Source organism: Oncorhynchus tshawytscha, linkage group LG12 (assembly GCF_018296145.1).
Source record: "Oncorhynchus tshawytscha isolate Ot180627B linkage group LG12, Otsh_v2.0, whole genome shotgun sequence".
NCBI classification, from domain to species: domain Eukaryota; kingdom Metazoa; phylum Chordata; class Actinopteri; order Salmoniformes; family Salmonidae; genus Oncorhynchus; species Oncorhynchus tshawytscha.
The window spans coordinates 48,143,503-48,159,391 of record NC_056440.1 but is presented as its reverse complement, the minus strand read 5'-3'; the positions used below and the strand labels follow the sequence as shown (position 1 = coordinate 48,159,391).

General features: G+C 42.5%; 1 pseudogene; it reads right to left on the bottom strand.

Moving 5' to 3' along the window:
* The window catches only part of LOC121847860, a 44,462-nt pseudogene extending 31,399 nt beyond the window's left edge, over positions 1 to 13,063 (bottom strand).
* Between the last annotated feature and the right edge of the window lie 2,826 nt (positions 13,064 to 15,889).

Genomic DNA, 15,889 nt, shown 5'->3' with positions numbered 1-15,889 from the left:
TTTGATTTGTCAGTTCCTTATTAAATGTTTGACTCCCCGTACCTGCTTCGTCTCTCCAGCGTCAACTCATGTGACAGGCACTATGCATACAGTTGGAACTATGCATTCGCGCAGGTAGCTTTCTCCTGGCATCCACCATGCCCAGATTAGTCCATTGGACAGCCAGATGGTGAAACGTAATCCATCATTCCAGAGAATGCGTTTCCACTGCTCCAGAGTCCAATGGCAGCAAGCTTTACACCACTTCAGCAGACACTTGGCATTGCACATGGTGATCTTAGGCTTGTGTGCAGCTGCTCGGCCATGGAAACCCATTTCATGAAGCTCCCGACGAACAGTTGTTGTTCTGACATTGCTTCCAGAGGCAGTTTGGAACTCGGTAGTGAGTGTTGCAACTGAGGACAGATGATTTTTTACGCACTACACGCTTCAGCACTAGGTGATCCGATTCTGTGATCTTGTTGTTGCTCCTAGACTTTTCCACTTCACAATAACAGCACTTAGGGGTTGACCGGGGCAGCTGTAACAGGGCAGAAAATTGACAAAGTGACTTGTTGGAAAGGTGGCATCCAATGACAGTATCATTTTGAAAGTCACTAAGCTATTCAGAAAGGCCATTCTACTGCCAATGTTTATCTATGGCGATTGCATGGTTGTGTGATCGATTTTATACACCTGTCAGCAATGGGTGTGGCTGAAATAGCCAAATCCACTAATTTGAAAGGGTGTCCACATACTTTTGTACACATTGTGTATCTTGTAGTTAACTATTTAGCTATTTGCATGTTTTAATGTCATTGTTATGTCCTAAAAAACACCGGCACTCGTTAATAATCACAATGGACGACAAACAGTTGATGAAGGGGTAAGTACATTTTTACCTTTTATTTAACTTGGCAAGTCAGGTTAGAAACCTGAGAAGAATCCAACCAGGAAGTGGGAAATCTGAGGTTTGTAGTTTTTCAAAGCTTGGCCTACACATCGAGATATGGATAAAGTTGCACTTCCTACGGCTTCCACTAGATGTCAACCGTCTTTAGAAACTTGAATGAGGATTCTACTATAAAGGAGGGGCTCTTTGAGACCTCTTTGAGTCATTGGTCTGGCAGAGTGCCTTGGTCTCATGATGCACGCTCCCAACAGAGGTACCTCTCGTTCCAATGCTTTTCTGAAGACAAAGGAATTCTCCGGTTGGCACACTATTGATGTTTTATGTTAAAAACATCCTAAAGATTGATTCCATACATCGTTTGACATGTTTCTACAGGATTGTAACTGAACTTTTCGATTTTTTTTCTGGATGACGTGCCTGCACCTCATGAAGATGGATTACTGGGCTGAACACGCTAACAACAAGTGGCTATTTGGACATAAATGATGGACTTTATGGAACAATGTACTGGATAATAAATTGGTTGAACTAAATGCACGGGTATCTTACCAACGGAACATTAAAAACTGAGTAGTGGCTGAACAACGGCATTAATAACACAGCTGGCGGGTTATACACTGTATCGGCAGGATAGAACAGCAGTCTCTGGTAAGGTGGTCTATGTATATTTGTAAACAACAGCTGGTGCACAATATCTAAGGAAGTCTCGAGGTTTTGCTCGCTTGAGGTAGTGTGGTCTACAGCTTATCATGAGATACTCTATCTACCTAGAGTTTATCAGTATTTTTCGTAGCTGTCTACATACCACCACGGACCGATGCTGGCACTAAGACGGTACTCAATAAGCTGTATACCGCCATAAGAAAACGCTCATCGAGGCGGCGCTCCTAGTGGCCGGGGACTTTAATGCAGGGCAATATCTACCAGCATGTTAAATGTGCAACCAGAGGGAAACAAACTCTAGACCAACTTTACTCCACACACAGAGTACAAAGCTTACTTCGGAGTTAAGCAAATAAGACTGAACAGAGGAGGCGACGCGAGTCAATGCAATGAAGCCTGAGGTAACGTTAACCGGTCATTAGAAACTGGACAACTTTGTTGCAACTCTAGTTGAAGGTAACCAGGTAATTGCGTCTGAAGTGTTTTGTGTAACACCCCCCAGCAAATAAAGTTAGCAAGCAACTAAACTGCAACTAAAACTGCAACAGTTTCTCTGTGTACCCGTTATTAGGGAGTTACTGTAGCTAGCTTCCACCTCAGATTGTCAAGTAACGTTACTGGGATACATTTTGTTGACATTTGTTTTTGTAATGTTTTGTTAGCTCCACCTCATTTAGCTAGACTGAAGTTGACAAAGCTATTGTTTGCTAAAAAATTGTCCCTGTATTTGCTGTGTATGTGTGTTGACAAATCATAGAATACAGGGAGCTTGTTAATGCCAATTGATATATTTGGTTTCAGTTGTCTTAACAAAAAGGTTTGTTTGTTTTCAAGATGACATCTTCATCCCTGAAAATGAGGCAGAGGAGGTACATGCAAATCCATGTTATTTCTAAGTCTATTGTTTATTTCAAGTATATGCAGGGATTCTTGAATATAACTATAGCCTAATAGATGCCTTAATTGTTTCTACCAACAGGAAAGAACAGTTAGTACAGCATGCCAAACTGACCCCTGGGTGACAGAGTGTTCCTGTGCTGCGGTGGAGAAGAGGTCCACCGGGACCATCCCTAAAGAGCTCGAGGACCAGCTAGATTAAGCTCACAACCATCAGTGTACAACCGAGTCCTGCCCCTATACGCCACAGATGGAGCTGACGGAGAGTGAGATCAGTGAAGAGCATAACTTGCTGTATGAACCTGAGAGCTCAGAATCACAATCATCACAGTGCGAGCCAAGAAATACGATCGATCACTTTGGGGGAGTGGCTGGTGTTCTGAAAATGGAGAAGGATGTGTGCTATCTTGTCCTGCTGTTTTGACTCTCTCAACCTATGAATGCTCAGCTATGAAAAGCCAGCTGACATTTGCTCCTGAGGTGTTGAACTGTTGCACCCTCTACAACCACTGTGGTTATTCTGTTGATGTAATAAGAGGCTTTAGTAAAATACATTTGATTGATTGCTGCGCTGGATGCTGTGTATTCACTAACTGTCTGAGTGATGGGACATTTATATAGTACCTGTAACTAGGGATGCACGATATCGGAATCGGACGATATTAGATAAAAAATGACAACATCGGCCTGATGTCCAGTTTAACGCCAATGTGCAAAACCGACGTCAAAGCTGACGTGCATACCTACACTACCGTTCAAAAGTTTGGGGTCATTTAGAAATATCCTTGTTTTCCATGAAAACATACAGAAATTAGTTGCAAAATGAATAGGAAATATAGTCAAGACATTGACCAGGTTAGAAACAATATTTTTCTATTGAAATAATTAGTGTCCTTCAAACTTTGCTTTTGTCAAAGAAACTTCCATTTGCAGCAAATACAGCCTTGCAGACCTTTGGCATTCCAGTTTACCACCACCAAATCTCCCTTTACCACCACCAAAGCACCCACAGATCATCACATTGCCTCCACCATGCTTGACAGATGGCGTCAAGCACTCCTTCAGCATTTTTTCATTGTCTCAAAAATGTTATTTGTGATCCGAACACCTCAAACTTAGATTAGTCTGTCCATATCACTTTTTTCCAATCTTCCAGTGTCTGTTCTTTTGCCCATCTTAATTTCCTTTTTATTGGCCAGTCTGAGATATGGATTTTTCTTTACAACTCTGCCTAGAAGGCCAGCATCCCGAAGTCACATCTTCACTGTTGACGTTGAGACTGGTGTTTTAGGGTACTATTTAATGAAGCTGCCAGTTGTTTCCCAAACTAGACACTAATGTACTTGTCCTCTTGCTCAGTTGTGCACCAGGGACTCCCACTCCTTTCTATTCTGGTTAGTGCCAGTTTGTGCTGTTCTGTGAAAAGTGTAGAACACAGCGTTGTTTGGGCTCTTCAGTTTCTCTTCAGCAAACACAACGTGCCATTGGAACACAGGGGTGATGGTTGCTGATAATGGGCCGCCTATGTAGATTTTCCTTTTTTTTAATCAGCCGTTTCCAGCTACAATAGTGATTTACAATATTAACAATGTCAACACTGTATTTATGATCAATTTGATGTTATTTTAAGTATATAACGGAGGTAGATGACAATAACATCACAAAAAATACAGCGGCACACAGCATTCCTAACCTAGTCCACAATGTCTGCCGTGTGGATCTATTTTGAAGTTTCAAAGTTAGAAAATAAAAAGGCCACATGCAACATTTGTGCTGCTATTATTTCCCGAGGGGAGAAAGTGAAGTCTTTCAATACCACAAACCTAATTAGTCATTTGAAAGTGCATCACCCCCAGACGTTCAGCGACTACTTAGAACATAAGCAGTAATAAACTAAGCGCACACATTTAACTGTACTAGAACGCTTAAAAGGCCGCTAAAACTTTACACATCGGTATCAGGGTTTTTTGGCAAGGAAAATATTGGATATCGGTATCAGCCAAAAATGTCATATCGGTGCATCCCTATCTGTAACATATTTTGGTGTGTATTTAATCTGCATCTTAACTTCTTAAAGTGGCAATCAGCAGTAGGAACAATAAAGTGCCTCCCTGCTCCTCTTTCAGTAAAAAGCTGAGGGATGGGGCTGGAGAAATGTAACCACTCAAATTCATAGGCAGGGCTATAGATGCAAGGACTGACCATCCATGATATCAACATTGTAAATCCTGTTTCTATGATCTGTTTCCACTACCATGTACACAGTTTGCTTTGGATAAAGGTGTCGGCTAAATGGCACATTATTAAAAGTCTACTATGACTCTGCCAACTAGCTGCCCAGCGTAGATACCATTCCTTTCCAATAGATGGCAGCCAAATCTAGTTGAACTCACTTCTCTAGCGACAGGGACACAAGATGCGCATTAAAACTACTATCATCTGGTTACGCTTGAACTCGTTATAGCGGAACAAGCTAACTAATACAATTTTTACATATGGCGCAAGCATTAGGTTTACTGCAGGCTAGATTTACTAAAGGGTATGTGCGCCTTATGGAAGAAATGACACGGAGGGATGAAACGCCATACACCTCTTCTAATTCTCCCATGTGCCCATAGGGTGAACTGGCGATAAACGTCCAGCCAGTATGCACTGCAAACGAAATCATAAGAAAAGTTAGTCTGACACCAAAACTAAATCAATGTATTTTTAATGAGCACGCCCCATTATTGGTTAGAATGAGATTTCATGAATCATGATACTGTCTGCAATTCAAACTCCGGTCGTCTAATCAAAAGGTAAATGTGTATCCATCGCACCAAACAGAGCTGGTGATAGACATCGTTATAGGGGAAAAACACACTTGTAGTCGGAAGTTTACGCACACCTTAGCCAAATACATTTAAAATGTAGTCTTTCACAATTCCTGATATTTAATCCTAGTAAAAATTCCATGTCTTCGGGCAGTTAGGATCACCACTTTACTTTAAGAATGTGAAATGTCAGAATAATAGATGAGAATGATTAATTTCAGCTTTTATTTCTTTCATCACATTCTCAGTGGGTCAGAAGTTTACATACACTCAATTAGTATTTGGTAACATTGCCTTTAAATTGCTTAACTTAGGTCAAACGTTTTAGGTAGCCTTCCACAAGCTACCCATAATAAATTGGGTGAATATTGGCCCATTCCTCCTGACAGAGCTGGTGTAACTGAGTCAAGTTTGTAGGCCTCCTTGCACTCACGCTTTTTCAGTTCTGCCCACATTTTCTACAGGATTGAGGTCAGGGCTTTGTGATGGCCATTCCAATACCTTGGCTGTGTTGTCCTTAAGCCATGTTGCAACATATTTGGAAATATTATTGGTGTCATTGTCCATTTGGAAAACCCATTTGCGACCAAGCTTTACTTCCTAACTGATGTCTTGAGATGTTGCTTCAATATATCCACATCATTTCTCCTCCTCATGATGCCATCTATTTTGTGAAGTGCACCAGTCCCTCCTGCAGCAAAGCACCCCCACAACGTGTGGCTGCCACCCCTGTGCTTCACTGTTGGGATGGTGTTCTTCGGCTTGCAAGCCTCCCCTTTTTCCTCCAAACATAACGATGGTCATTATGGCCAAACAGTTCTATTTTTGTTTCATCAGACCAGAGGACATTTCTCCAAAAAGTACGATCTTTGTCCCCATGTGCAGTTGCAAACCATAGTCTGGCTTTTTTAATGGCGGTTTGGAGCAGTGGCTTCTTTGTTGCTGAGCGGCCTTTCAGGTTATGTCGATATAGGACTCGTTTTACTGTGGATATAGATACAACATCTTCACAAGGTCTTCACAAGGTCCTTTGCTGTTGTTCTAGGATTGACTTGCACTTTTCGCACCAAAGTACGTTCATCTCTAGCAGACAGAACGCATCACCTTCATGAGCGGTATGACGGCTGTGTGGTCCCATGTGTTTATACTTGCGTACTACTGTTTGTACAGATGAACATGGTACCTTCAGGCTTTTGGAAATTGCTCCCAAGGACAAACCAGACTTGTGAAGGTCTTGGCTGATTTCTTTTGATTTTCCCATGATGTCAAGCAAAGCAGCACTGCGTTTGAAGGTAGGCCTTGAAATACATCCATAGGTACACCTCCAATTGAGTCAAACATCATCAATTAGCCTATCAGAATCTTCTAAAGCTGTTTAAAGGCACAGTCAACTTAGTGTATGTGAACTTCTGATCCACTGGAATTGTAATACAGTGAATTGTAAGTGAAATAATCTGTCTGTAAACAATTGTTGAAAAAATTACTTTTGTAATGCACAAAGTAGATGTCCTAACCGACTTGCCAAAACTATAGTTTGTTAACAAGACTTTTGTGGAGTGGTTGAAAAACGAGTTAATGTTTCCAACCTAAACTGTACATGCATCAGTATCCTGTAACGATGTTTATCACCAGCGCTGTTTGGCAAAATTGGTTGAGTAACCTCTTCTGCCAGGAAGTCCTTCATAAGGATTAGTGACACGTCCCAAAAATATATCTTCATCCACACAGATTGACAGGAACCTCTGACTGGATGAAATACAGCCACCATCCATTGGGATGTTGTGCTGTATCGCCACCATCTCTCTACAAAAGACACACACACACATTATCTGGCAGCATCTGCACTCACACCAGATTGTGTCACCGCTACGCCGACCGTCTAGCTGAGGTGTTTCAGGCAGCATATCTGTGTTAATGCTACGAGAACAAACTCTTTGATCTGGGGCAACGATCAGCTCAAACATGAACGGCTTCAGTAGGTTTATCGGCTCCGTAACTAATGCCATTTCATCCTCTGTTAAAAACTAATTCTCAGACGCGGAGCTACTCTTGTTAAATTCAGCCATTTTTGGGAGTTCGAAAACTCTTCCCTGCCAGTGACGCAACAATGCCAATATGGCAATTTACAGTTAGCTGGTTTTCGAAATCCTAGTGTTTCCATTCCCCTTTAAGACGTCATTGTGCTCCGGCACCCAAACACTAGGGCTGCTACAGAGAGGCTTTATCTTTCTCAGTCTTTGTTTCAGGGTGGCTGTCTGAACGGCTTCGCATCCAATCATCTGATAAATAACCAAACTTCCAACGAGAATACTAGCAGTTGTTTATAGGGCTAGGCATTGCCAGGGACCTCACGATAAATCAAATCAAATCAAATTTTATTTGTCACATACACATGGTTAGCAGATGTTAATGCGAGTGTAGCGAAATGCTTCTAGTTCCGACAATGCAGTAATAACCAACAAGTAATCTAACTAACAATTCCAAAACTACTGTCTTATACACAGTGTAAGGGGATAAAGAATATGTACATAAGGATATATGAATGAGTGATGGTACAGAGCAGCATAGGCAAGATACAGTAGATGGTATTGAGTACAGTATATACATATGAGATGAGTATGTAAACAAAGTGGCATAGTTAAAGAGCCTAGTGATACATGTATTACATAAGGATGCAGTCGATGATATAGAGTACAGTATATACGTATGCATATGAGATGAATAATGTAGGGTAAGTAACATTATATAAGGTAGCATTGTTTAAAGTGGCTAGTGATATATTTACATTTCCCATCAATTCCCATTATTAAAGTGGCTGGAGTTGAGTCAGTGTCAGTGTGTTGGCAGCAGCCACTCAATGTTAGTGGTGGCTGTTTAACAGTCTGATGGCCTTGAGATAGAAGTTGTTTTTCAGTCTCTCGGTCCCAGCTTTGATGCACCTGTACTGACCTCGCCTTCTGGATGATAGCGGGGTGAACAGGCAGTGGCTCGGGTGGTTGATGTCCTTGATGATCTTTATGGCCTTCCTGTAACATCGGGTGGTGTAGTTGTCCTGGAGGGCAGGTAGTTTGCCCCGGTGATGCGTTGTGCAGACCTCACTACCCTCTGGAGAGCCTTACGGTTGTGGGCGGAGCAGTTGCCGTACCAGGCGGTGATACAGCCCGCCAGGATGCTCTTGATTGTGCATCTGTAGAAGTTTGTGAGTGCTTTTGGTGACAAGCCGAATTTCTTCAGCATCCTGAGGTTGAAGAGGCGCTGCTGCGCCTTCTTCACGATGCTGTCTGTGTGAGTGGACCAATTCAGTTTGTCTGTGATGTGTATGCCGAGGAACTTAAAACTTGCTACCCTCTCCACTACTGTTCCATCGATGTGGATAAGGGGGTGTTCCCTCTGCTGTTTCCTGAAGTCCACAATCATCTCCTTAGTTTTGTTGACGTTGAGTGTGAGGTTATTTTCCTGACATTTTCCGAGGGCCCTCACCTCCTCCCTGTAGGCCGTCTCATCGTTGTTGGTAATCAAGCCTACCACTGTTGTGTCGTCCGCAAACTTGATGATTGAGTTGGAGGCGTGCGTGGCCACGCAGTCGTGGGTGAACAGGGAGTACAGGAGAGGGCTCAGAACGCACCCTTGTGGGGCCCCAGTGTTGAGGATCAGCTGGGTGGAGATGTTGCCTACCCTCACCACCTGGGGGCGGCCCGTCAGGAAGTCCAGTACCCAGTTGCAAAGGGCGGGGTCGAGACCCAGGGTCTCAAGCTTGATGACGAGCTTGGAGGGTACTATGGTGTTGAATGCCGAGCTGTAGTCGATGAACAGCATTCTCACATAGGTATTCCTCTTGTCCAGATGGGTTAGGGCAGTGTGCAGTGTGGTTGAGATTGCATCGTCTGTGGACCTATTTGGGCGGTAAGCAAATTAGAGTGGGTCTAGGGTGTCAGGTAGGGTGGAGGTGATATGGTCCTTGACTAGTCTCTCAAAGCACTTCATGATTACGGAAGTGAGTGCTACGGGGCGGTAGTCGTTTAGCTCAGTTACCTTAGCTTTCTTGGGAACAGGAACAATGGTGGCCCTCTTGAAGCATGTGGGAACAGCAGACTGGTATAGGGATTGATTGAATATGTCCGTAAACACACCGGCCAGCTGGTCTGCGCATACTCTGAGGGCGCGGCTGGGGATGCCATCTGGGCCTGCAGCCTTGCGAGGGTTAACACGTTTAAATGTCTTACTCACCTCGGCTGCAGTGAAGGAGAGTCCGCATGTTTTTGTTGCAGGCCGTGTCAGTGGCACTGTATTGTCCTCAAAGCAGGCAAAAAAGTTATTTAGTCTGCCTGGGAGCAAGACCTCCTGGTCCGTGTCTGGGCTGGATTTCTTCTTGTAGTCCGTGATTGACTGTAGACCCTGCCACATACCTCTTGTGTCTGAGCCGTTGAATTGAGATTCTACTTTGTCTCTGTACTGACGCTTAGCTTGTTTGATAGCCTTGCGGAGGGAATAGCTGCACTGTTTGTATTCGGTCATGTTACCGATACGATATATTATCATGATATGTATTGATTATCATGATATGATATGTATCATGATATGTATTGCAATTTTCACAATTCTATATGTATCGAGACTTGATGTTCCTAACATATTGCTCACCATATGTCTGCTGCAGAGAGACAAGAGAGCCATGAGAAAATACATTTTAATCAGTCATGGAAATAAATGCAGAAAACAATTGGTTCCCTATTTTTTTTTAAAGACGGAGAATAAGCTATGAAGGAAAAATACTGCCGTCTGGGTGCAGGTACCGCGAACTAGCCCAAAAAGAATATTGCGATATTCTCAAAACTATACATCAAAAATAATATCACGATATGTAAACTATCGATTTCTTTCACCCCATCACTAGTTGTTAATCAAGTGCATTCGACTCTGAAAAGAGGAAAAAGACATGAGAAAGATAAAGCAGAAGTTCCTTCTGTGAACAATACAAAAAGCAAATATTCAATCACAAAGATAGAGGGACAGCACTATTGGGAGACTTATGTTTCCATACCTCCAACAGTTAGAATACTGAGACGGTCCTTGAACATTGCCAGGTCTGAATGAGGCATCAGGGGGCGAGAGATCCAGAAAAGGTTAGTGACTCATGCCCCCATCATGGACATGGGGGCCATCTCTACCACTACTCACTCAAACACATCGAAGGGGTTGGCAAACTAGAATCGAAGTGGAACTGTGGGTGGTTCTCGAAGACAATAAGATGTCCTTTTCTCAACTTATATTCTGTGAAGACGAGTTCTCACCAATAATACTCAGATACAGTAAATGGCACTACTAGTGCCGCTAGTACCTTTTGCTGGTGATGTGTGGCAGCACGTAGCCAACTTTGCTATGACTTGGTACTATTTACTTAATTTATTGCCATAAATGGACTGTATGGGATGTAGCCAACACCCAGCTATGTAGCTAGCTAATACCACGTTTATGTCCAATCTGAATTTTCCGAAATACAACTTGTAAAACTCGGAGCAACGAGTTGTGTCCAAATAGCATTTGTTTTAAATGTCCTTTCCATGGTAGGTAAAGTCAGAGTTTAGCATGTCGAGGAACTCAGGGTACAGAGATGATTCAAACTTGTATTTACGACTTGGAAGCTCATGTGAAAACAGTTTTCCAAGCGGCCATAATCAGATGATTTTGGCATTTTCCAACTAACTACAGATCGCAAACTTTGCCAGGTGTGGCAACCACAGCCAAGTTACCTTGAAACAAAATAACTAGCTACCTAGTTATGGAAAAGTGCTTGTGTGAATGTAACACCAAGATAGTTTGGTAATGTTTCCACCTTCTCTGCATACCAGAGGCCACCATCATGACGGTCAGCAGCCAGGGAAGGCATAAACGACTGGGAACCCTTCCACCACTTAATTAAATTGATCAGACAGCGGTGGGTTGGTGTTTGCTAAGTTAGAACATTTCAGTTGCAAACACCTCTGACAAACAGTTTTTTTTATTTCTAAATGTGTCTAGTTTTGGACCTTATAGAGAGAGGATGACAGTGGGGAAAGATAGGAGAGGTTGTGTCTAAGGACAGTAGGCTGGATTGGAACATATGCAGACACTAGACATGTGCCGGAGGCAGTGTCTTAGCGTGCTAGGCCACTGGCTTGTTATTTTAACTTCGATTTTGTTTGCGAGAAGTACCCAAACTTTAACTTCACCACACAATGTCAATCACTACAGCAACACACCGACTGATCGACTGCCTCCGAACTCTAGCAACAGCACTGACCACAACATGGATGGCAAACAAAGCTTTAGGTGCCAATCACATCTAGAAAATGCAATACCTGCCTGGCTGCACAAATACAAACATCACACCTGGATCAAAGCCTCACTTAAAAACGTCCCATGCAGACCGAGACATGCTGTACTGGAACGGACAACCATACGACACGCATAAGGTATACAAACCTTGAGTACTACTAATTAGGATATTCAGTCATCAACAAGAAGCGAGGTCCAAGGTTTAGGGGCATGCTGGTGTGTAAAAACTCCTGCTTGGGGATGTCCCTTCCCTACCCTTTTTTCTTATAATCTAAGTTGAAGGCGATTTACCTTTCCAAACAGTTAACCTCTTACTGCTGGGAATCATACTGTAGCTGTTGTGAGCAGCGAGTGACAACTAAGGCTTAAAAGTTATAGTTAGCAGTAGAGCAAAAACTCATGTGTCCCCCCTCATTCAGCAGGAAACGACCAATGCGTTGAATTGCTGGGAGTTGTCACTGTATCACGGTTAGAAGTAGATTAATAGTCAGATGGGCTTTCTCGGCCATACTCAAGGGTGTGAGTAATGTGAGGGAAAATGTGGTCCCGTCCCGGAAGGTTTTAAGGAACGCAAAAAGGTTAGTAGAGCTAGAAGCTAAGCCAAAAAATCTGATGCAGTCTCAAATTGTCCCTCCACAGATGTGTAATGGGACACTTAAATCATATCATAAAAACCAATGGTGCAACACTGGCTCCAAACTGGGAATCTACCTGTGTGTCCCTCAACAAGGCTCCTATAGGTGAACTTAACACTGGAGCACTCCAGACAATATTGTTATGACGGTTCAATTTGTACTTGGCTGCCTGCAGACAGAGCTGTCCTAGAAAGAAGTGCTAACCAAGAAGCTGCCTATTTGTATTGATGATTTTTCGACTCTCACCTTGTCGTGGAAACGGGGCTTGAGTACCTTAATGATTCCTCAGAGCTATGCCCATTGGAGGTAACTTCCGGCAGGTCTATGCAAAATGGACATGTCTAGGGCCAGCAGTCAGATGAACCACAGTCTACCTCTTAATCATAAAGCCTTGTAGGAAAATGATGCGGATAACTGCGGATAACAGTGAACACAGCTGGCTGGGCTAATCAACAATCCAACTGTTAAAAAAAAGTATTACAGAAAACGAAACCATTGATACTCCAACTGTGGACGGTTGAAGTCAAGTCAAAAAGCATAAATATATTTGTCATTTCAGAAAAACAGGGTGCTAGAAGCCCTTTCATGACAGTGGGCAGACTGAAAACAGGGACAAACGGGCACGTTTACAGAGAAGGCCGGCTTAGGTGATACATAGAACAGCATTTCAAGTCAAACAGAGCTTGCTCAGCTTCCCAGCCGCCCGAAGGCTCTGTAGGGACTGGCTCATTCTTCTCACCGAGTTTATCAGAGGAAGTTATAATGTCATTGGGGACATGAGAGTCCAGATTAGCAGCCATAATCCCTAGAGGGTCCAGCTGAGCAACATGGTGCCCACGGATGTACATAAACAGGTTTGAGTGGAAATGGAACAAAACATCCAACAGGTGGTGGTGGGGGGCACGAGTGTAGAGACATAAGTGTTGAAAGGGATTTGAAAGGAAATAGATAAGAGAAAAAAGAGGGAGGAAATGGGAAAAGCAACATTAATACAAACAAGCTCATTGTTGTCTCGCACAGCTGTGAGGGAACATTTCTCACTGACATTCTGAACCCCAGTAGCTACTGGGGCATCATCAAAATGTATACAACTGATGCCAAGAGGATCAAGTTGTGCGTTGTGATGGCCATTCAACTGGAAATAAGGTAACATTAGTCACATGGTAAAACAAGGTATTCAATTAAAACAACAATACAACATAAAAATATGAAACATTCAAGAGTGTATCATAATAGGCATTTCTGTAATGAAGTAACTAGTTCTTTATGGGATAAAAACAGATATCTCACCTTTGTCCCAGCTTTCAAATAATCAACCATTTCAGCACAGGACAAGTGCCTTCTGAAAGTATTGATACCCCTTGAGTTATTCAACATTTGGTTGTTACAGCTTGAATTCAAAATGGATTAACTAGTTGTTTTTTCACCCATCTACACACACACTACCCCGTAATGACAAACTGAAAACATGTTTTAAGAAATATTAGAAATGTATTGAAAATGAAATACATAAATCTAATTTACATAAGTATTCATACCCGAGTCAATTTTTTGTAGAAGCACCTTGGGCAGCAATTACAGCTGTGTATTTCTGGGTACGTCCTGAAGAGCTCTCCACACCTGGATTTGGCAACATTTGCCCATTATTATTTTATTGGTTGTTGCTAGACAAACATTTGCAGGTCTCGTCATCGATTTTCAATCAGATTTAAGTCAAAACTAACTCGGCCACTCAGGAACATTCACTATCTTCTTGGTAAGCAACTCCAGTGTAGATTTGGCCTTGTGTTTTAGGTTATTGTCCTGCTGAAAGGTGAATTCATATACCAGTGTTTGGTGGAAAGCAGACAACCAGGTTTCCCTCTAGAATTTTGCCTGTGCTTAGCTCCATTCCATTTACTTTAATCATGAAAAACTCCCATCCTTAAAGTGGAATTTCACCATGGATCTGCCATGGCATATAGTCATTACCATATTAACATTATGATAAAATGTTAATACACATGGTTAGCAAATGTTAAAATGCACATTGTCAATCCATTTCGCCTATGCCATGGTAGTCACTGCCAGATTGGTAGCTACCTTCAGCATAGTAAACATGTTTGTTCTATCTTTGACTGACATTCGCTAACGTAAACTAGCTAATGTCAGCAAAGAGTCAATTTGGCCAACTATTCCACCCTCGCCTGGAAAACACTCCGTTACTGTCGATATACTGTGTGTTGGTAGAAATTATGAATGTGTATAAATTGTCTATGGTTGCTTCTAGGACAGTCTCAGCTGGCAAGCTAGCAATCTTGCTGCCAATTTGGTGGGGTGGTTAAATTGTGTATTTTGTTGTAGGTCGTACAGAATCGGGTTCCATCAACATGCACTTCCAACACCTAGCTCTGCACAAGGTGAAGGTAAGTTAAAATATTTACAAGCTGAAAGCTAAGATTTATAAATTACAGTAAGCATGGTATAAACATGAATTGGGTAGTGTTTGTGTTATGGGGTTAGATGTGGTTAGAGGTAGCCTGAGGATCACAGAGTATCTTCCAGACCATGTAGTCTACCCCTCTTCTCTTTATGTAAAACTCAGGTTATCTGGAGTCATTCCAGTGCCCTGCTGAAAAATACCCCAAAGCAAGGGCATTTTGGGTACACAAGCATGAAGAAGCAGACAGTTAGAGAGCACAACAAGAATGTTGGACAGAAACCAGCAAGGGCCACAAAAAGGTATAAAATCAAGACTAAAACAGTAATGAGAACCACCTAAATTATTCCCTCTGCAGATTCTCAACAACACAACACAAAGGCATGTCTACAAATTTCCCCTGCAAAGGGCTACTATTAGAATGACTAGAATGATCCTTCAAAGTCAACGGGCTAGGTAGGGCAGGTTTAGATAGTACTTTGAGGTGAAGGGGGTTTTGGTTGTGCTTAGACAGTATATTCATTTTTGCCATTTCTCCTCAATCTCACATACACAACAATTCATACTGTGTAAGAACTGCCTTCTGAAGACGTTTCACACCTTTAGCCCCCCCGCCCATTCACTCCCACTATCCCCTCATTGTGTTTAAACAATACTCTAGCCGGTCCATTCAGTTGATACCGTTTCCCTAACGTCCCTTCCACAAAAATAACAAAAATACCACAACTGTCTTTCCAGTACAGTACCATAAAATATTCTGCAAGAGAAACAAACAGTTGGTGTTTAAAGAAGCCCTACACCACTTTCGGCAGAGTCTTATTCAGCTGGCTGTTTTACCGCAGACCATCGCATAAGCACATCTTCCTCAGCCCACCTTTGCCAGTGTACCGAACCCGGATAAAGGACTAAGTTTGCATTTCCACAGGCAGCCCAATTCTGATATTTTTTTCAAACTTTTAACCAATCAGATCAGTTCTGAAAAAGATCTGATTAACATCAATTAATGGAAAAAAATATCAGAATTGGGCTGCCTGTGTAAACGTAGCCAGTCTGGCTCAGCATAAGACAGTGTTTCCCAAACTTGGTCCTGGGGACCCCAAGGGGTGCACGTTTAGTTTTTTTGCCCTAGCACTACACAGCTGATTCAAATAACCAAAGCTTGATGATTAGTTGATTATTTTAATCCGCTGTGTAGTGCTAGGGGGAAACAACGAAAACGTGCACCCCTTGGAGTCCCCAGGATCAAGTCTGGGAA